Genomic DNA, 23611 nt, shown 5'->3' on the forward strand with positions numbered 1-23611 from the left:
TCAGAACAAGAAATTAATCCCGAACACACAGGCTTTAAGTGGGGTTTGCCCTGCCTTTCCCTGTCACCTCTATAACTGCTGGATTTAGACTTCTGTTGGACTACCAATCTGAAAACGGAAGGAATCATTTTTTGCGTAGAAATGAGCTGTCACAATCCACCCTACCAAACAGGATGATTAATAACTCTGAAAAGAGAGGCTGACATTCCCCCCTCCTCCCACACACAGCACTAAAGTCTGCACGTGCACACTCAGGCCAATGCAATATCGGCGCGCGTTAAACAGGCGCTCATGATTTTATTTTTAAATGGGCTGCCGCGGTATAAAGGAGGTGCTAGGGAACATTTTGCATCTCTAGTGCCTCCTCGGCATCGGGCACTCAGGAGAAGTGGCTGTGCATGTGTTAGGAAAGCGGACGCTCAACAATTGAGAGTCTGTTGTCCTAGCCTGACCGCCAGCACAGTTTTTAAAATGTTTTTACATATTGTTTTTATGGTTCTCCCTTTTTGGTTCCTCCGACTTAATATCGCCACAGTATTTTCTGCTTTTCTGTAAACTTTACAGGCTCCTCAAAGAATTAATGCCTGCTCTGTGCAGACGTTAATTTTTTAGAGTAAAAATGTGTGCATTGGGCGCACTTTTTTTTTTTTGCATCGGGGGTAACAGCTAATAGCCTCATCAACACGAATTTACATGTGATGAGCGCTATTAGCTACACACTAGATTGGACGCGCGTTTTGGATGCGTTAACCGCAGTTTTGCATCGGGGGGTTATGGACAAGCTTCCAAAACGCGCGTCCAATCGCATGTTGAGCTGTGCACTGGCCGCAGTGCACGGAATTGCATTGGCCTGACAGATTTTACTGAGTATTTTCAAAGCAAACTTGAGTGTGAAAGTAAAGTTAGATCTCCTCTTTGGAGGGTGTAACTTGCAGGCATACATTTATGCACAGACTTTTTAAACTAAAACAAAAGGTATGCGCTTAAGTGCCGATTCTGCCCTCAGTATGCCTTTGCTCATTTTGCATAAAAGCATGCATGTAACTGGATTATGCACACTCCGATCCTGGAATACGTTAGCATTGCCATTTGTGAACATAAAACTGGGTTCTAAATGCTGCTTGGAAGTGAATGACAGGTTTTGGGTGCATTTAGCTGCCCTGAGCAGGTGCTGGTCTTGTACTTTGAACCTAAGGTCACTGTGACGACTTGCAAAGCACATGCTACTTGCTGGCGGGCATATCAGAAGGAAAATGGGATATGGGTGTATGTTCCAACAGGATCTCACAACCAAACGATCTTGTGTAAAACAGCGAGACTATAAGTATGTGAACAGCCATTTTCAGCTGACTGCATGCTCACACACTTACTTCCATTCAAATTCCTAGCATGTGGACCAGAAACATGGCTGTTACAGTCATGTGAAACCAACATACCTCTCCGTCATGTACTAATCAGCTTTAAAAAACAAAAACAGTGCACCAAAACTACGAAGGATGAACTAATTAACTGAGCAATATGGACAATTAAGCATGCACAGATGAGCTTATGTCAAACTGCATTTTCAATTCAATATATGAGATCCAAGAAGGAGGTGGGCCAAGTCCTGAAGCGTAGGCATCTATGTGATTAAAATCATAACTGCAATTAATACTAATTGGCATTCTGGTTAGGAGTCTGCAGAGAGAAATTGTATGACTGTATGCTTGGACACTCAGGATATTTTTCTAAGACATTGCTTGTTAGGCAACGTCCAGGACTTTGGAAGTCAAGGCTCTGATGGTGTCATATATGGTGAACCAACGACTTCCTTCTCTGAGTAAACACATGATGGGAACTGAATGTGCTGCCAAATACAGTAATCAATGAGATAGTGCAGTGGTTCTCAACCTTTTTTCTGTCTGGATATACCTGATAGATAGTTCCCACATGCGTGACACACTGAACACATGACAGTCACAAAGCTAACCACACCCCCACCCTCAGTAATGGGTATAAAGCGGAACCAGAAGATTCCCCCATACAACTCATCATACAAAAAAAGATATTCTGGTGTCATCTCAATAACAGCAACACAAACTCCCTCTACTACCAGGTGCAATAGCCCTACTTATAAAAAGACTGCAGTTCACCACCAATGCATGTCCTATTGAGACAACCCAACAAATAGGGTAAGGTATATTTACTAGCCTACATGCTAGTTAAATACCTCACCTCGGTCATACACACAAGATCGACCTTCACCAAGTACAGAAAGACCACAAATTACAAATATGGAGACAGAAACTGGTATGGAAATCCAAAAAAGCCACTCTGCATGCAGTGCAAAACAGGAGAAATAGAAACAGAAATATAGCACTTAACATTGTACCAGGATCTGCAATAATGCACACAAACTAATCCGCACAAAGTTACACCTACATTATGGCATGCACTCAAACAGTAACAACCCTACCTATAAAAAGGCAACACTACAAATATTAAACCAGGCCCAAAACACCAATACACCTCCAATTAGGAAAACAGAAAAGCCACGCTGTTATAGATTCCCACACAGAAATAATTGTAAAACTATACTAATAAATGTTTCAAAACAGTTGATGAACAGAACAACATCTAACAATTAAAACTCTGAAGAATTTTTTATAATTTTTAAGACACCAATAAAATATTTCAAAACAGCAGACACATCACATAATACCCAATAATTTAAATGGCATTCAATCAAGAAAAATGAACTTTAAAAGCCATCTTTACTTACCCTCTCCCGCAGTTCTCCTACTCCTTTCCCTTGGAGGCCACACCAGAAGCAGCAGTAACTGCTGAAGCTGTCCTCACGGTCCTCTTCCTTAGGGACCACAAGCTGTTTCTGTTTCTCTCTCTCTCTCACACACACACACACACACACCAGTCACACCCTCAGGACCAGTTTCTGTCTCTCACACACCGATCATCTACCCAACCAGTCTCTCTCTCACACACACACACACACGTCATCTCCCTGATCAGTCTTTCTCACACATACACACATCACCTCTCTGACCAGTCTCTCTCAATCACATAATGCTCTCTCTCTCTTACTTACACACAGGCTTTCAATCACAAACATGATCTCTCTATTTCACTTACAAATAGGATAAATCACACACATGCCCCTCTCTCTCTCACAGCCACAGCCAGCCAGAAACATGCTCCATCTCTCTCTCGTGCACACACACAGAAGCATCCTCCCTCACTCACATACACTCACACACACAAGCACCTTCCCTGTCTCACACACACACACACACACAGAAGCACCCTCCCTGTCTCACATACACACCACACACTCATAGAAGCATCCTCCCTGTCTCACATACACACCATTCACTGAAGCACCCTCCCTGTCTCACATATACACCCACACACTCACAGCAGCACCCTCCCTGTCTCACATATACACCACACACACACACAGCAGCACCCTCCCTGTCTCACATATACACCACACACAGAAGCACCCTCCATGTCTCACATACACATTACACACACAGAAGCACCCTCCCTTTCTCACATACACATTACACACACAGAAGCACCCTCCCTTTTTCACATACACATTACACACACAAGCACCGTCCCTGTCTCACATACACATTACACACACACAGAAGCACCCTCCCTGTCTCACATACACACCACACACACACAAGCACCCTCCCTGTCTCACATACACACCACACACACACACACACACACACAGAAGCACCCTCCCTGTCTCACATACACACCACACACACACAAGCACCCTCCCTGTCTCACATACACACCACACACACACACACAGAAGCACCCTCCCTGTCTCACATACACACCACACACACACAAGCACCCTCCCTTTCTCACATACACATTACACACACAGAAGCACCCTCCCTTTTTCACATACACATTACACACACAAGCACCGTCCCTGTCTCACATACACATTACACACACACAGAAGCACCCTCCCTGTCTCACATACACACCACACACACACAAGCACCCTCCCTGTCTCACATACACACCACACACACACACACACACACACAGAAGCACCCTCCCTGTCTCACATACACACCACACACACACAAGCACCCTCCCTGTCTCACATACACACCACACACACAGAAGCACCCTCCCTGTCTCACATACACACCACACACACACAGATGCACTCTTGCTGTCTCAAATACACACACACACACACAAACAAGCCCCCAGCTGAACAGCTCACCTATGGCCCTGCTGGCCTGGTCTTGGGCGGCAGTGCACAGTGACTCCGATCTTCAGATCTTTGGCACCATCAGCCTGGTCTCCGGCAGTGCCGATCTTCATTTCTTCGGCCCCACCAATCTGCTCTCCTGTGGTGGCCAGCAGCGCCTGTCTTTGTTTCTTCGCCCTTGCCGGCCTGGTCGCCAATGGAGGTCAGCAGCTCCGGTCTTCAGGTCTTTAGCCCAGCCGGATGCAGATAGCCCGCGACACACCTGCTGGTGCGTGGCAACACACCAGTTGAGAATCGCGTGATAGAGAACTGCTTCTGTACATGGTGCAACTTGGCCACCTCTATATCCCTCACAAGATGTTGGGTGGACCATGCTGCTGTCTACAGTGATATCCGTGTAAGCCTGGGCTTTAAATCAAGACTTGGTGGCAAGAATCTTATTGATGCTAATTTCTTCTGGAGTACAACTGGGGTACATTCCAAAGGCATAGAGCAGGTAGCTGTGAACACAGGATATCCCTTCTGCCCCCTTCCCTAACATACCAGCTTGCATTATAATAATTAAGGTTGCACTTCCCCAGCAGGTCAAAACTCGGTCATGATACATCACAATGTAAAGGGCTGGGTATCACAGTAGCTATCAGTAGATAAGGACCAATATCCCCTCTGAGCTGCAAAGGGGCCCCATCAATACCCATCTAATCACTGCTGCCTTCTTGCGGTCTGAACCACATAGGGCCCTGTAGTCTTGAGGGAGCTGCTGGCTCCATGTAGTTCAAAGTGGAATATGGCTGGAACATGTTTAGCAGCTAAACAGGTGTCATCAGGTCCTATGCTTAGGTCAAACATTGATAAGAACCATTTGGTCCACCCAGTCTGCCATTTACTCCTGCCTACTGTGTTACCACAGAGCCTATTCAACCTCTGGTCATCTCTTAACCCCTCTCAATCACCACCTCCTTTTGTATCTGTTTCAAGCATGCTTACAATATGTCATGGTTTTTAGTTACTACCACATTTGCTGATGGCATTTCCAGACAATTCACCACTTCTCAGGAAAGAAGCCACTACTAACCTTATTTCTGAACCTCCCTCCCTTGTCTTTGAACTTCTCTTATCTATGGAGAATGCTACTCTCTTGTACTTGTGCCTACACAAGCAAAATCAGAGGACAAAAGTCTTGGAATACAGTTTTTGACGCGCTAGCTTTACCCCTTATTCAGTAAGGGGTAATAGCGCATCGAAAATGCACGTCCAAACCCCGCCCCCCTCCCCGAGACTAATAGTGCCCGCAACATGCAAATGCATGTTGATGGCCCTATTAGTCATTCCCGCGCGATACAGTAAGTAAAATGTGCAGCCAAGCCGCATATTTTAATTTAAGAAATTAGCGCCTACCCAAAGGTAGGCGTTAATTTCTGCCGGCGCCAATGATGTGCACAGAAAAGCAGTAAAAACTGCTTTTCTGTGCACCCTCCAACTTAATATCATGGCGATATTAAGTCGGAGGTCCCAAAAGTTAAAAAAAGTTAAATATATATATATATATTTTTAAATCAGCCCGCGGCTCGCAAACCGGACGCTCAATATTGCCAGCATCCGGTTTCCGAACCCGTGGCTGTCAGCGGGCTCGAGAACCGACGCCGGCAAAATTGAGTGTCAGCTGTCAAACCCGCTGAGGCGGGTCCTAATTTAAATATTTTGTTTTACTGAATCGCGCGCACAGGACACTGGTCTGTGCGCGCGCCAGGAGAGCAGGCGCTCGCCCGCTCTCCCGCAAACTTTACTGTATCGGCCTGTGTGTCTGGTAAAATTATTGGATAGGGAGTTGGCTAGAGGATGAACTGCCCCTTCCTAGCCAGCTTGAAAGCAAATGCAAAGCTGCAAAGGGTCAGCTCTCTACAAGGACCCATGGAGCGGATGTGAGGGACCAGTTATTCCTTCTTAATAATGTTTGTAGCTCGTAAAACCATCCAAAGAGTTCCTGTAACAGTTTCCATCATAAAAGAATAGTTGTTTCAAGTTGCTTTGCCAACTGAATTCTGCTTCTTAAAATCACGTTGCATTTTTCCTCCTTTGCACAGATTTCAAGAATTTCAAAAAGAGCTTAAAGACATGGCTCTTTAGAGAAGCCTTTTCACATAGAGCGAGAAAGAGAGAAACGCTGAAAGCTGTACACACAAAATCCTTATACAGCACTAGCACATTATATGTATGTACGTCATGGTTTGTTTACTACACCCTTAATTGAATGTATAAACTAACAGTCTTTATTGTAGTCACAGGTCAGATTAAACAACACTGAACATATAGCCTTTATTATGAAACTATGTTACCGAGCTTATAAGGCACCTCCACTACTAATAGGAACAGATACATGTACAATTTACTATATGTGCCTCTATGTAAACCGTTGTGACGGTAATATACTGAACAACGGTATAGAAAAGATTTTAAATAAATAAATAAATAACTGAGAACAGCCAGCTACCAGGGATCAGGCTTACAGCTGAACCCCCTGTGATTAGGGAAAGGACACGTGAGAAACATGGGCTACTAAAAAAAAAAAAAAGACAAAAATCAGACAAATTCCCCATGGGTAAAATGGGACATTAAAAAGAGAGTGTAGCAAGAAATATGATTCACACATCACGAGACTGCACCAAAATGCAATGTGATATATCCCAAAGAAAAACAGTTTGGAATGTCATTGTCAGCAATTCTTTGTGTACGCTGCTTTCTGAACGCCCAAGCAATTCAGGTGATATAAAGTTGCCACCGACAGCTCAGTGCTCTGCACTACAAAGTTACAGGGGAGGGGCATTTTCAAGCAGCAAACATGACATAGACAGCCTCAGGCAATACCAATTACCAAACGCGAAAAAGTGCGCATCCAAACTGGGCGCACGTCTTTTCAACGCACGCACAAACCCCTTTTCTGGGCAGCTGGTGCAATACGCAAACAAGCTGCCAGGCGAAATAGGATGTGCTAGGGATAAATTGTGCATCCCTAGCACATGCATGGCATCGGGCACCCAAGAGATGCGGCTGGGCGCCGGTTAGAAAAACAGACTTTCAATTAACGAGCGTCTGCTTTCCTAACCCATGCACAGCCATGGGTTAGGAAAATGGACACTCGTAAATTGAGCATCCGTTTTCCTAACCTAACCACCATCAAGATTTTTTTTTTTCATACTGCTTCCTGTGGTTCCTCCTACTTAGTATCGGGACAATACTATTTTGGCTTTTTTGTGGTGGCTTGGAGTGCATGAAGACTTGAAACCAGCTCCAGGCTGGCATTAAGTTTTGCATGTTAAAACATGCGTATTGGGTGCACAGTGATTTTTTTTGCATCGGGGGTAATAGCTAATAGCCTCATCTACATGGCATTTACCTGTGATGAGCGCTATTAGCTACGCGCTGGTTTGGACGTGCGTTTTGGACGCAATAATCCCATTATTGCATGGGGGTTATTGTAGCGCGTCCAACACTGCTGCAAGCTGTGCGCTAGGCTGAGCGCACTGTATTGCATCGGCCTGAGAGACTGGTGTCACCTTACTAACAGATTTACTGAGACAGAATTTGGAGGACAAGAGTCTATTTTGCCAAATGATGACAATTATGATGAAGTAGACTCTTGCTCTCAAAAGCTTCTGCCTCAAATTTGTTACCACCAATCTCTGTCTCAATAAATGTATTGCCACAAGCCTATGTGTGTCATTTCTGCACTACCAAGACAGAGACCTGGTCCCCTGTTCTTTGGGTTGGCTGGAGCTGGAACTGTGGCTGAAGTAGCACTGACAGTCTGGGCAAACAGCCCATCAGCATGAAAATCTGGAAGGTCTGTCTATTTCCCATCGTTTTGAATGTGCTCTATTACAGCATTAGGACTAATGAGAGCTCTTTGGTCATCATAATATGTCCTGAGTGCATGGTAAGCTGGGAGACCAAATCTGCATGTCTCACACTCATAAGACAGTTTGTAACTTCCAGATAACAAACTATATAACTTGGAGTGACTTAATGCCAATAGCACTTGTAACTGATTTTGTTAATTTTCTTTTAAATCTTGGTGAACATGGGTATTTCCAACAACCAATCACATTAGATGACTTAATTAAGGCACATCCAAGCTCATATTAAGTAAAGTTCAGAAGTGCCCTTATAGATCTGCCTGTCTTGTCCCTTATCTATGTTTGGAGCACCTAATTAGATTAATTCTCAGATTTCTGACACCCTCCCATACGGTTCTTACTGCACCCTTAACATGCATTATCTGGAAGCTACATTAAAGCTAGCCCTGCAAGTCTTACTGTGCAATGCTGAAGCAGCCGGTCAGAGCAGGGTTAAGAAGGCATGCCCTGTGTACATGCCTTATTACAGTTATACAATGCTTCATTGTATTGGGACAAAACTTCCAGCAGCCAAGGAGTCCTGGAACTGAACAAGAAATCATAGAGAATGATGGTTGCCTGTAACCCATTACTACAAATTAAGACAATTTATCAAACAGCTCTCTGACTGGGCAAACAGGACCTCCCAATCCTCTCATCCAGATGGTACAGGATGACATCAGCTGTCTACCAGAGACATCTTTCAAAAACCCACACATCATCTCTTTAACCCACTCTCATTCATGTGATAAACTCCAATCCTTAATGCACCCTCATACCCATGTTTCCTTACTGCAAACGCAAGCACATCTCATTCCACTATGGATTCATCAACAAGAAGGTTAGCATTTCTCTTCGGACACCCTCCACACACAGAGCACAAACCTGCAGTAATCACTCTCAAGCTCCTTAGGTCAACATGTCATTTCAAGACCATTCAAGTTCATTTACCATGTTATGCTCAGCTTAATTCAATCAGTGCTAAATCCCAGAATATTAGAGAGAGATTTCACTTCAGATAGCCACTGCTGGGAAAGGCAGATAAAATAAACAGGCCCTGCACATTATGTTGTAGTAGTCTGTCTGTGTTATAGCGCTTGGGACTTTTATTTTTTGGCTAGTACAGTCCTTGCCAGCCTTGGCTGGTGGTGCGGTTGTAGCGCCCCTCCCCCATACCATATATATCCGTATTGAAGGCTTCGCAACCTGGTGAGGTCTAGATCCTACCCCAACCCCAGATACCACTCCTGGCGTCTTTCTTTTAATAACCCTTTATTTGCAACACCATATACCATAGGGAATCACCACAGTGAGAAGGAACAGGGTAACAGTTTACTAAAGATTAGTGATAAAACCAAAACATTAAAATAAATAAATAAATAAATGGCGGAAACAAGGTAGATAACCCATACGAGATTCCATATGCACAATAATGAAGCAGTGCTAAAAGACTGTCAGATGTTAGATGGAATGGACCCAGCGATAATAAAGGCAGTAAAATATTACAGGTAATTTCCCCAAAACAATAGATTGGTATAGAGAACGGCTTAACTTGAACCAATCAAATAATAATTAAATCCTCACCAAACAGCACTCCCAAAAATGGGAAATACACCCAGAAAAATAGAGAAAGGAAATCTCATATTGGAGCATTTGAAGAGTTTGTTTTCTTCTTTTTTATTTCTCTTTTTGTGCAAAACTTTGTGGACATCCAAGGGTGACAATTGTATGAAGTTAATGGAGGGGGAAAGGAGGTTATGTCCCTGGGAGACACCCCGATCCTCTGGGGTTTCCTAAAAGGAGCAGGCAGCAATCGCAGTTCACCTTGCAGACCTCTGGAAAGGAGCGGTTTTCACTTCACAGTGGTACACAAAGCTTTCCAAGGAAGCTCCTCCTATATGGGTTTTCTTAGGAAGATAATGGAATATTTATCTCAAATTCCTTTGCAAAGAGAACAACTTGAAATCTGAGCTTTAGGATATCTGGCAGAAGATGCCACACTGCTGCTGTTTTATGCACGTGCTACCTTTGTTTCTCTTTCTCTCTTCCTTTTCCTAATCCTAATCCTGCACTCTCCAAGGCTAGGAAAGTGAAATAATGCTCCCTTGTAAGCATTCTTTCACTTTCCTCTCTCACTGATCTCTGTACAATGACTCCAGAGTCTTTTGCCCAGGATCAGTCTGTGTGATGTGATTTCTCCTCTCATTGGCTAGGGCCCCTGCCATTCGCTCTCTCATGTATTCTGGCTTCTTATTGGTTGTACATGTCAGGCACCCTATTAGCCAATCACATGACAGCTTTTTATGGTGACCTAGCCACACTGGCTTCCAATCCCACCACTGGCACCATTCATTATATGACATTGACCAAATCACTCAACTTCAACAGGGTCCCAAATTCATTTAGAAACATATTCAAGTAGCTACCAAACAATTTATCAAAGACTATGTAGTCTTTACTATAAGCAGAGTAAATAGTGGCATCTCTAGATAGAAGTAATTGGGTTGGGAACAATTGGGGGGGGGCAAGCCAAAGTGACATTTCCACACATCATTTGCACTCCACAACATGGCTCCCTGCCTTTAAATTAGCTATAAGAGACAATAAGTCTCAAAAGCCCTCTGTGCAATGTCAAAAAATTCAGCCAGCTTCAACCTTCCAGTAAAACTACCATAAAAATTTGAAAACCTCATTCAACCATTTTTTCTATATGGATATGAGAGTGAAGTCTGGAGTCTATAAAGGAAGGGACAGAATCTCAATATAAATCCTGCACTTCTAGTTCTGTATCACTCCACATCTACAGAAATTCCCCCAACAACAGACCTAAGACATTGACCCTCACGAACTCCCCATACAACAAAATATATATTCAGATTCTGATGTCACTTCAGTAACAGTAACACAAACACTTTAGAATGCCAGATACTGTATGAAGTAACACAAAACCCTGCAATAAAAAAAAAGACATAAGAACATAAGAAATTGCCATGCTGGGTCAGACCAAGGGTCCATCAAGCCCAGCAACCTGTTTCCAACAGAGGCCAAACCAGGCCACTAGAACCTGCAATTACCCAAATACCAAGAAGATCCCATGCTACTGATGCAATTAATAGCAGTGGCTATTCCCTAAGTAAACTTGATTAATAGCAGTTTATGAACTTCTCCTCCAAGAACTTATCCAAACCTTTTTTGAACCTAGCTACACTAACTGCACTAAACACATCCTCTGGCAACAAATTCCAAAGCTTAATTGCATGTTGAGTGAAAAAGAATTTTCTCTGATTAGTCTTAAATATGCTACTTGCTAACTTCATGGGGTGCTCCCTAGTCCTTCTATTATCTGAAAGAGTAAATAACAGATTCACATTTACACATTCTAGACTTCTCATTATTGTAAGACCTCTATCATCTCCCCCTTCAGCCATCTCTTCTCCAAGCTGTACAGCCCTAACCTCTTTAGCCTTTCCTCATAGGGGAGCTGTTCCATCCCCTTTATCATTTTGGTTGCCCTTCTCTGTACCTTCTGCATCTCAACTATATCTTTTTTGAGATGCGGTGACCAGAATTGTACACAGTACTCAAGGTCGGTCTCACCATGGAGAAATACAGAGGCATTATGACATTTTCCATTTTATTCACCATCCCTTTCCTAATAATTCCTAACATTCTGTTTGATTTTTTGATTGCCACAGCACACTGAGCCGACGATTTCAATGTATTATCCACCATGATGCCTAGATCTTTTTCCTGGGTGGTAGCTCCTAATATGGAACCTAACATTGTGTAACAATAGCAAGGGTTATTTTTCCCTATATGCATCACCTTGCGCTTATCCACATTAAATTTCATCTGCCATTTGGATGCCCAATCTTCCAGTCTTGCAAGGTCCTCTTGCAATTTATCACAATCCGCTTGTGATTTAACTACTCTGAATAATTTTGTATCTTCTGCAAATTTGATGACCTCACTTGTCGTATTCTTTTCCAGATCATGTATAAATATATTGAAAAGCACAGGTCCAAGTACAGATCCCTGAGGCACTCCACTGTTTACCCTTTTCCACTGAGAAAATTGACCATTTAATTCTACTCTCTGTTTCCTGTCTTTTAACCAGTTTGTAATCCACGCTAGAACATCGCCTCCTATCCCATGACTTTTTAGTTTTCTTAGAAGACTCTCATGAGGGACTTTGTCAAACGCCTTCTGAAAATCCAAATACACTGCATCTATTGACTCACCTTTATCCACATGTTTATTAACCACTTCAAAAATATGAAGCAGATTTGCTTGCCTTGGGTAAATTCATGCTGACTGTGTTCCATTAAACCATATCTTTCTATATGCTCTGTGAAGTTTGCAAGTAGCACATTTAAAACTAATCAAAGAAAATTATTTTTCATGCACAATTAGGCTCTGGAATTTGTTGCCAAAGGATGTGGTTAGTGCAGCTAGATTTTTAAAAAGTTTGGATAAGTTCTTGGAGGAGAAGTCCATTAACCACTATTATTTATTTATTTATTTATCGAGTTTTGTGTACCGTCATTCAGTTTCACCATCACAACGATTAATCAATGGTTATTAATCAATTTGTCTTAGAGAATAGCTACTGCTATTACTGGCATCAGTAGCATGGGATCTACTTAATGTTTTGGTACTTGCCAGGTACTTGTAGCCTGTTGGAAACAGGATGCTGGGTTTGATGGACCCTTGGTCTGACCCAGTATGGTAATTTCTTATATTCTTATGTTCTTAGAGAGCACTGAAGAGGACGCATATGTGCTCTTTCCCCCGGCACCACTTCCAGGGTAGCTGCCATCAAACTGAGAACCTGTAGGCATGATCACATCATCGAGCATATGGTGTTCATCAACTGATGCAGCTGAGACATCAGTCTCGAGATCCAAATTTCCGGTAGGAAAACTCTGTTCTGTGTCGAACCCGACCCCCACACTTCAATGACTGGGATGGTTGAAGGTTGCTCTTGGTCAGGTTCACCACCCAACCAAGCTCCTGCAATAAGGAGATCACCTTGTGTGTCACCAGGCGGCTCTCTTGCTGAGACTTGGCTCGAATCAGCCAGTCGTCCAAGTACAGGTGCACCAGGATCCCTTCTTTTCGCAAGGCCGCCACTACCAAACCATAATCTTGGAAAATGTTCTGGGAGTGGTGGTGAGTCCAAAAGGCAGCAGCCGAAACTGATAATGATGCCCTAAGACCGCAAAGCATAGAAAGCTTTGGTGTTCCAATCAAATGGGAATATGAAGGTAAGCCTCTGATAGATCCAAGGAGGTCAGAAATTCCCCCGACTGCACCGCCATTATTATAGAACATAAGGTATCCATTGGAAAATAAGTCACCTTCAAGTGACGGTTGACCCTCTTGAGAACCAAGATGGGATGAAAGGAGCCCTCCCTTCTTGAGCACAACAAAATAAATGGAATATTGTCCCATACTTTCTTAAGACGTGGGCACTGAAACCTCAGCTCTCGGTCTGAGGAGCCTTTGAAGTGTGAACTCCACTGCCTGCTTCTTCTGCGGGGAGTGGCAAGGGGACACCATGGACATGTCTTGAGGAATACTGCGAAATTCCAGTGCATACCCTTTGCGTATCACCTCCAGGATCCACTGGTTTGACGTGATCTTGACCCACCTCCAATAAAAGAGAGAGAGAGACATCCCCCTGTTTCCTATTCTGGATGGTGGGTCGGCAAACCTTCATTTGGAAGCTCGAGAAGTTCCACCACCCGAGCCCACTCCTCTCTTGGGCTGCCAGGGATGAAAAGACTGAGACCTAGCAAAAGGCCGAGTACACTGAAAGGTCATCCCTCTGTAGGGACGAAAACGCCTGGAATCCCAGAAATGACCACTCATACCAAAGGGGCACTGTAACTGTTTCTTATCCTCTGGCAACCGAGACATCAGAGACTCACCCCACTTACTGGCCAGTTTCTCCAACTCACTCCCAAATAAGAGTGAGCCTTTAAAGGGCATCTTGGTAAGATTGGCTTTGGAAGCTGTATCAGCTGACCAATTTCCAACCAGAATTGGCAGCTGGCCGCTATCACCGAAGTCACTCCTCTGGCCGAGGTCCGGACCAAATCACAGCCTGCATCTGCTAAAAAGGTGGCAGCAGGCACCATAACTGGAATGAGGGAGCACTGGATGGCCGGCGCCATCTTTAAAATTGGCGTGGGCCATCCAGTGCTCCTACCATGTGACAGGGGCCGGCCAATGGCACGGATACCCTGTCACATGGTAAGGGCAAAGGCCATCGGCGCCATTTTTATTAGTGGCAGCCGACGGCCCAAGAGCGGGAGATCGCTCCCGGGACCCCCACTGGACCACCAGGTACCTGTAAAAAGTTTTTTGGGGGGTCAGGAGGGTGGGGGAAGCTAAGGGATTAGTTTTAAAGGGTCGGGTGGGTTTTTTGTTTATCGGCTCGGGCACAGCCGATAAAAAAAAAAACGATCGGGCCAGACAAATAAAAAACACGATGTGAATTGGAACCGGAATCAGAACAGATTCAGGTTCCGATTCACATCTCTATTGGTCATGTGGGCTGCAGAGAACTCTATCCTAGACCAACTCTATCCTAGACCAAATCTGACTCACTCACCAGGTTACCTGAGAACTACTTGTTCACATTAGTTACAGGCATTATACTGACCACTACTACCTGTGCTGCCTTCTTTTGAGCTAGAAGCCAGGATTTCTGGAATGCTACATGGCAGGCTCTGGCCCTCTGCCTAGACCTAGACCCATTGGTTTTCCATTAGGATCCCTGTTCCTGTTTTGAGGCAAGTGTGAATAGGCCACCTGCTCAAGCTCATTATAACCTCCCTAGAGAGAGGAAAAATAGCTTTGCAACTGTAGGCTATTGAATATCAGCCTGAGAGGAGAGTAAATTGAGTGAGATGCTCTGGAGCTTAGGACCTGCAGAACAGACCATACTAGGGGTGGATATGGACATCTGATAAAGGGAGAAACAAGATTCCCTCCATAAATAGGGAGGCTTTTACTACTCCTTGACCAACAGTTCTGGTTAGCATGAAGGGAGAGCCTCAGAGCTGCCAGTGAAGGATTCCAGATAAAGCATCTGAGAAATATCTGGTCATAACTCCTGGAGGGAATAAATGGGAACGCCCCTGTGTATCTATGTGAGGAACCACATAAGAAAAGGTCTGCCATTCTCCACTGGAGAAGACGAATAGGAGAGTTCACCTGAAATAAATATTGCTATGCCCTTGACCTCTATTCAAGAAAGAGAGCGCCCCAAAATCCGTGACTGACCAAACTAGTCTAGTACCATTGTTCCTGAGGCCTCACTGAGGGGACAAGGAAGTCCCCCTAATGGTGTTCCACCACCTAGTGCAGAAGACTCCAAATGTTTCTATGATGGAGCACATTCAGAACCCAGCAGTCCACCACAAGTAGATGACTGCCCCAGCTAAATCTACAGTCCTGGAACACTTCCCTAAGAAAGAGAGAGAGCTGCCTGAGCATATTGCTTGTAGTCTCTGAAATAGACTCCAACCAGGAATGGTCTTGGTTGGGGGGTGCAGATGGCGAAGGAGGAGCTTCCGATAAGTAAACCTAGCTAGCCTCTGAACCTTGTTCTCTAAACGTCCAGGACTACTCCACAAAACATTTCTCTTAGAGAGGTTAAAACTGTACAACAAGGCCAAGATTGCAATGGATATCACACTGCAGGGGAGGTCCTGAGTGCACGGCAGTAAACTCTGTGTTGCCATCTTGATCTGGCACTAATCGGGCCAGATGGGAGTCTGACCAAAAGGAGCTCCCAGTATCACTTACCTCCACCATGCGAGACTCGCCAGTTGTGAACCCGTCCAGGAGCTGTTGGTCCCTGTGTAGGGAAGTTCGAGACATTCTGCATAATGTTACCTATGGATAAAGTCACCATGGCCTCCACTGAGGGATGTTGGACCCAATGCAGGAGGATTGGAATCACAAAGCCATTGTACATAGCAGCCTGGGAAGAGAAACTAGAGGAAAAAAAAAAACCAACCCAAGAATGCTTAAGCGAAGCCTCGCTCCTTCTATTGTGGTTGATCCCTGAACAATTTTGCTTTCCTCCACCAACTGTAGTCTTTAAAGATGAGGGCAACTCCTGCTTCCTTAGTGATCCAACAGTCTATCCTTCTCTTCCCCGGGAAGGTAATAGAGATTCATCAGTCTTGCCCACCTTCAGGCTGGGATCAGGAGTCCCATCTCCAACATTCAGATAGAGCGGGAAGCACTCGGTTGGGGGCAGGGGGAGGGGCATCTGCAAACAGCCAGGAACAGGATCCCTCTATGGATTGTTTCTCATTGCTCTTCCACACGCTCACACATGAAATTAAGGGGGCACCAGCTCCTATTTCCTGAACAGCCTCCCCACGGAGACATTATCCCCCCCCTCCCCTTTCTGAGGGGGCACAGCTATCTCCTCCTCTTGTCCTGCTGATTACCTAGGACTGTCCCAGACAGAGCAGGGCTTTAGCATTCTTAACATTGCCAAGGCCAACCTGAGTTTCTTTCCTATGGGAACATGATTAATGGCTGGGAGATGCTACAGGACAAGCACAAGCCTAATTTGGTCTTAACAGTTCTACAGGCTGTTTCCTCAATTGCTCCACTAGCAGAGGAGGGCAGAGAGAGAAGCTCCAACATGCTTCGAGGTCCCCTGCTGCAATAACAACTCCCTAGCGAACTGAAGCTGTGCGGCCTCTACTATGCCTGAAAGTAAGTCTGCAGTCCCCGTAAGCCTTCTTTTTGGAATGGCACTTGCCACTCCTTGCTACCCCATAGCAAAGCCCATGACAGCAAAATCCTGTTTCTCATTTTAAACCATCAGTACAGAATAACATCCATCATATCGAGAGAGAACAGGACCGTAGAAAAGTAAGGACAGATTCCAGGGAAATGTTCCCTGGAAGCTGTGCGTGTGCACACAGGTTGTGAAACAAGCACACACAAGAAACATAGCACATCCAAGGAAAGTAAAACAGAATAGTATACACTATGTTGCATTCAAGAACTTTTTTGTGCACACAGCCCGTAGAAAATTAGAGGGAACGTTACTCCTCAGCCTGCATGAATAACTGCAAAAAAGCACTTCTGCCCACCAGATTCTTGCGTCTATGTTTTAATCTCTCCACATTTCATCTTTTACCAAAACATAAAAGAAAAGGAGACCTTGTTATGTTTTATTTCCAATCTTTGAAAACCTTAAACATGAATCTCTCTAATAGTACAGCTCTCTAAAAGTTGCTGGCCAGGGCTTTATGGTCCCTTCAAAGACCACCTTCTGTTAGAAAACCGTCCAGACAAAAGCAAACAGATGCAATCATTTTTTGGGAAAGGAAGATAAGAAATGTGGATAAATAAATAACAGGTCAAGGCCCTCTGAAATGAGCAGATGTACACACCTGGAAAGACATTTTTACTGCAAAACACCCTGGTGAGGTTCACCTTGATGGGAAAAGCCCTTCTCTAGGAGTCCTGGGTTATTTGCTGCTCATAGGTCTTCACCAGGCACCCAGCATACACTGCTGACGTAGGACCACAATTTAGAAGAGAAATTAAAACAAACAGAATAATGAAGCTAGAGTGCCTTATATATTTCAGATTATCCCTGATTGTGTGTGCATTTACAGTTCTCATGCTATTACTACTCTTGCAATTATGTAATCTCTGAGTGCCAGATAATATCTGCAACCAATGCAGTCTCTGACCATTTTCTACTTATATTCCACCTGATCTCCAGCTTGATCCCCACTAATCTTCTGTGCTTATCCCACACTTTCTTGAATTCTTGCACCCATCTTTGCCTCCACTCTCTCCCTAGGAAGACTGCTCCATGCATCCACTATCTTGTCTGCAAAAAGCTATTTCTTTATGTTAAACTTGGAGTCTACCCTCTATCATGACACCTTCTTCCTGCCTTTCCACATAAAACGTAACAAAGAATCTCTCTCAGATTCTTCCAGTTAGACAGGAATCTACATAGAATATGCAAAGCACTTATGAAAAGCACATTTGGTTTTTTTTGAGTACCTAGCTGCATGATAAACTAGGGATTTTTACACATGGAACTGAGAATGCTTTCAAGAAAGCACTTACCAAGTCAAACTTTCAAGTCCACATAAGCAACTATATACAACTAAATAGTTACTCAAAGAAATATTTGTGTCTGACAGTTATCGGAAAAAAAAAAAAAAAAGCAAACAAATCCTCACTCCCAGCACAATATAAGATCAGGCAGGACTCCAAATGCTTGTAAAATTCCTCTCATTTCAGTGCAGCACAAACAGGTCCAACAGCTCAAAGTGGGTAGATGGCAGTCTTTGAGCAAAATGGCTCCCAAGGCAAGGGGAAGGCTGCTTTCAGCTCTCTGCTTCCTTTTTGGGTTCATGTTCTCACAAATTGGCTCAAAAGGACAGCATGGCACCCCGTGGCTTAGTGCCCTGGGTGGTCATTCTGCTTGCCTGCCACTTGCAACGCCCTAGGGAAAGAAATTAGGAGCTCCTCACCACCAACATGTTTCACGTGACAAAAGACACTTGCTCACTGCAGCATTTCTCCCAAATATATCCAGCACAAATCACAAGAAACTTTATTGAACAAACACGCACAGAAAACCTCAGTAAAAACAAAATGTTAAAAAGTAGGTGCTACTAGTATTGAAGTACCTTTGAAGGGCAAACATCCTTAGTTGTTTTTTTTTTTCTGGTCCTGCTTTCCCTCCACCCCCACCGGCAATCCCATAGTCTCTTGGTGTCGGTGCGCCTATAGCCTGGCACTTACTGAGCCCATGTCACGTGTCAGGAACATGTTCTGATAGTCAAACGTTACTCTTCAGGGCCCTCAAGGTGCTTCAAACACAGGGGCCAATGAAATAAGAATCGCAATGAAATTGACGTTATTTTTTTAGCACGTGCAGCAAACGCAGGCGCCTCCGCGGGATGTGATAAAGGGATGGCATGCAAATGAGATACGCACAAAAAGAAACCCCTGCAAAACACCTAATACACACCCCAATACCTGCATAAGCCCCAACAGAGACAGCCGTGGGAAAAACATGCCCTAAATTACAGGCACTAATAAAACTGTTGCAGAGTTCATTTCAAACCTAGAACACAGGCAAGTGATCAAAGACAACAAAAGATGAAATGCACGTGGTACATCGTTCAGAAGTAAAACTCCACCCCAAAGGCAACTTCGCTTTTTTCGGGTTCTTTCCAGATCAGGGCACACAGTACACCTTCCACAAGGCAAAGCACCCGTCCATTCCTCACATGTCGTTGGTGTGCGTAAAGACAAATATTCAGTCAGAACTATTCAGTTGGCATGGCTCACTATTATGCACTCAGATACGCAGCAGAGTTTGCAGGGCTTATGTATCGCAGACAGCGCTTAAATTTAACTCCTGCCCTGTCCCGGGCACCAAACAGCTGGCATAAAAAACCCACCCTAACCTTTCTCTCTGCCAGCACAGCTCTCCACTTTGCCCGTGAATAGTTAAAATTGCCTCCTTTGTATGGAGCCGCGCTAAACCAGCCACGGCTTTTTGCGCAGGTATGTGCACATGCTTTTTCCACGTTAAACGTATGTCTACATACATGTGTAAGATTGGTGCGGAAAAACATGCATAATACCGAGTGCAAAAAGCTGTGGAAGGTTTACCACAGCTTATTACATCGACCCCTTAGAATCTTAAAATCAGAGGGAAACAAGAAGGTGCTGTTATTAATTTAATTCCAAGGATGAAAGTAGATAATTACTTGAGGGACTTCAAGATTCTCATCATTGCTGTTTAGTTGACAGAAGATTGAGTTTTACCTCTAGTATCTGTGTGACTTTGAGATGACCTTGGCATTGGAAGGAGAGGTTGGTATTACTCTTAGGCTAGAAGTTCCTAATCTCATGACTCAGGTGCTGAGACTGCTGGCAAAGAGCGATCACTCATAAATTATCAGAAGCACGGTTTTAGAAAACTGCCCTGCCACAGGCCCAGGTTAAGTGTGTTTTAGCAGGGAAGAACAGTCCAGATATGTTACAGCACCAAATTACAGGCCCTTCTCTTAAGACATTTTCCCATATTCACAAAATGAGTCGCCTTATTACATCTAAACCTGTATTCTAAAGGAGTTTTCTCACGGCTAAAAAAAGAAAAAAAAATCAATAGTCCTTACTGTACTAGCAAATAAGGTATAAACCTATATCCTCATATGTGAAGATGCATCTTATATAAAAACTGAAAGTTAATATCAGTACACTGAGAAAGTGTGGCCTGGTGGTAACATCAATGGATTGAGAACCAGGAAACCAGTGCTCAAATCCTACTTCACCAACTAACATTCCTTATGACCTTGATCAAGTCACTTTATCTCCCATTGCCTCTGATACCTCCTTAGATTGTAAGCTCTTTGGGGCAGGGACGTATCATACCTAAATACTTATCACCATTGTATTGTGCTGCGTTCGTCCAGTAGCACTATAAAAATGATGACATATTATTAGCGTTTCTACCAAGGACGTATCATTGGATTGCATGCCATTTCAATGCTGATCTTCTCTACAGTAATGCACTGGGACATCATAAGCACCAATCTACGAGGTGAAAAGAAGACAAGAACACCCACAGCGCAACACTTTCAGAGCAATACAAGCATTTCAACAGATAATTTACAAAGCCTCTGTAAAAGCACAGTTGGTTTCACTTTTATTAAAAAACAAAATGGGGGTGGAGGGTTGTCTAAGCAGCATATAATTAACATGCACAATAATGTGTATTGACTGTAAAGAAGAATTTTAAAGGACAAATACTCAGTAGCATAACTATTCCTTTTTATGTCTCCGTGTAGTTTCAAAGTCAGAAACAATTCTTTATGAAGTAGTAAATCACTGTCACTAATTTAGCTTTTTTAAAATATGAAACTATGTAATTATTTCCTGCCAGCCTCGTACTCTTCCAGTGCCGATAAAGCCTCACAGCATGCTTACAGCACAAGCATTAATTACTGTGCTCCTGCCTGAACCTGGCTCAATGTGCCATCTCCCTACAGCACCACAATGCAATGGGAAAGCATTCCCAAATGGCGCAGCTTGTTCAGAAAAGTCCATTCAATTAATGGTAGATTTGTATTTTTTTTTTTTTGTGGCTGATTATGCCTTGCAATCATTCTCCAGGATGAACATTCACAAAAGACTTCCCACTCCTCTAACCCCCACCACCACTACCACCACACTACCCACGCAACACTAGGGGGTAGGAGGGAGGGAAGGAGGTCACACTCACTGCATAAACACAGGGAAAACAAGTTTAGCTTTGCAAGAACTGATCAGAAATATCCTAAATCACAGTCTCTGGTGCTGCAGGAACCATTACAAAATACAAATGTGCATTAGCAAGAATAAGATTGCATTTTTGGGGGAACTGGTTTGCTATTAGGCTCTTGTGAATGGCAACATTCAGGCTGAGAGGTGCATTAAATCTCAAGGCAATGGTATCCCATTCCTAATGTATTTTGCCAGTAAATGCTGGGGATTAATACAATCTGTCCTCCCTTCCTGCCTGCCTCCTGCCACCAAGACAATTTGTTTTCTATGTATGCCACAAGATAAGGTACAAACCCTGCTTGAAAGTAGAAAACTTTGAGAAGATTAATAGCTTTCTTGCCAGAAGATAATTTTATCAGGCTGCAGGCTAGAAGTGCCAAGCTGTCAGAGTGCAGGATTCAGAAATATTCACCCCTGAAGAGGTGAGAACCACCAGCCTGGGCTCTTAATATTATTTGGTATAATCATTGCACCAGAGGTGAGTAAAGTGGAAGAAATCTGACAGATACACTGTAATGTCACATTTCTCCAGATGTGTAGCAGACTGACACAAGCAGTTCTGTGGGCTAATGCCATAGAAATGGCATTCTTTACATAAACATAATATACAGGCACCAACAATTTGCAGAGGATGGAACATTTTAGTCAGTAAACAAACAGCTCTCTGCCTTAGAGACTACTGCTCATTTTAATTTATAAAGTGATCAGTGTGTTATGGTAGCTGGTGATCTAGTCAGCAATATAAAACTTAGATTGCAATTATCAAGAAAGAGGAAAAAGAAAAAAAAAACTGCTGAACTTTAGCCAGTTATCTATCTCCATAAAAATTCCTTCCTAACTCTTACTTTTAATTAGAATTCTCCATGTTGATACCCTGTAACACCATCCAGCTGACTCCCCCCCCCCCCCCCTCCATAGGACACCCCCAGATACATTAACAGTAGATCTATTACCTCTAAGTCTACCTGTCTTTACTAGATTGTAAACTCCAGGGAGCAATACAGTGCTCCAAGCAGCACCTAGCACTATAGGAATAAGTAGTGGTGGTAACAGCAGCAGAGAGTGAGGAAGACAGAAATGAGGTATAGACCTTCCCCAGGCTCCAAAGTTAAATGCAATGGTTTCAATCTTATCTCCGTATGATTTATTGTTAGAGGTTTATTATATTGTATTATGCTCTTTTTGTATTCTGCGTTGGGCAAATTTTGAGCCTTTGGAAAGGTGGTTCATTCTCAGATTAAATTAAATTTATGTCTGATATTTGGCCTCTGTAGTTCGGTCCTCCAGAAGCTGACCGGACAGGTCACCTTCCAGACAGAACTTCAGCCCATGTAAATTTTTCTGGGTAAACTGCTCAGAGAATAAACAAGCGCAATGGATGGATGACCTTTAACGTTATTTAGGACTCTGGTCTTCTACTTTCCCTGGAGTTATGATTTAACGACCTTGCTCGCATGCATCGCCTTTGAAAAAAAATGTACAAACACTCACAAGCAAGGATAAAATCGGTGTTAATTACGCAACAGAATAATTCAACGTCCAGGGGCTCTTTTCTGCTCTGAAAAAAAAAAAGAACTCGTTTCCAGCTATAAAGACGAAGAAAGCAGCGCCAGGGGCATGACCCAATCATTAAACTCTAAACGATCCCTTCAGTTCAAAGCGCTCGTCATACCGAACTACCCGAGCCTCTCCAGTCCTGGCTGCTTTTCCTCTTTAATCCCAGTTCGGGCTTCCTAGGGCAGGAGGTCACCTGGCAAAGCCGAGGTGCTGCCCCACTGCCTCCCAAACCCCGGGGGCAGACCCCACTTCCGCGAAAGCAAGGCACGATCAGGCTTGAGAACCCCAGGAAGGGATCTTGGGGAAGGAGGCATGGAGAGATCCCCAATTCAGAAAGCAGGAGGGGAGGGGGTGAGACCCCTGGGGAGGGACTGCAGGTCGGCGAGGCGAGAAGAGGTAGCCCCCACCCCCCCTGCCCCCAGGAAGGGATCTTGGGAAGGAACGACCCGAGGAGGGATCGCAGGTCGGGGTGGGAGAGAGCTGCGGGAGCCCCGGGGAAGGATCAAGGGGAAGGATAGAAAAGGGCACCCCCAAGGACGGCTGGCGGATGGGGACTGCCGTAGAGGGA

The 23611-nt window shown here is 44.0% G+C and overlaps 1 protein-coding gene across 2 annotated transcripts in view; it reads right to left on the reverse strand.

Annotated features, from left to right (window-relative positions):
• Positions 1 to 23611, reverse strand: part of FAM163B (family with sequence similarity 163 member B) — a 92271-nt gene that overhangs the window by 68318 nt on the left and 342 nt on the right. The window lies entirely within an intron of this gene.

Source organism: Rhinatrema bivittatum, chromosome 8 (genome assembly GCF_901001135.1).
Source record: "Rhinatrema bivittatum chromosome 8, aRhiBiv1.1, whole genome shotgun sequence".
Taxonomy (NCBI): Eukaryota; Metazoa; Chordata; class Amphibia; order Gymnophiona; family Rhinatrematidae; genus Rhinatrema; species Rhinatrema bivittatum.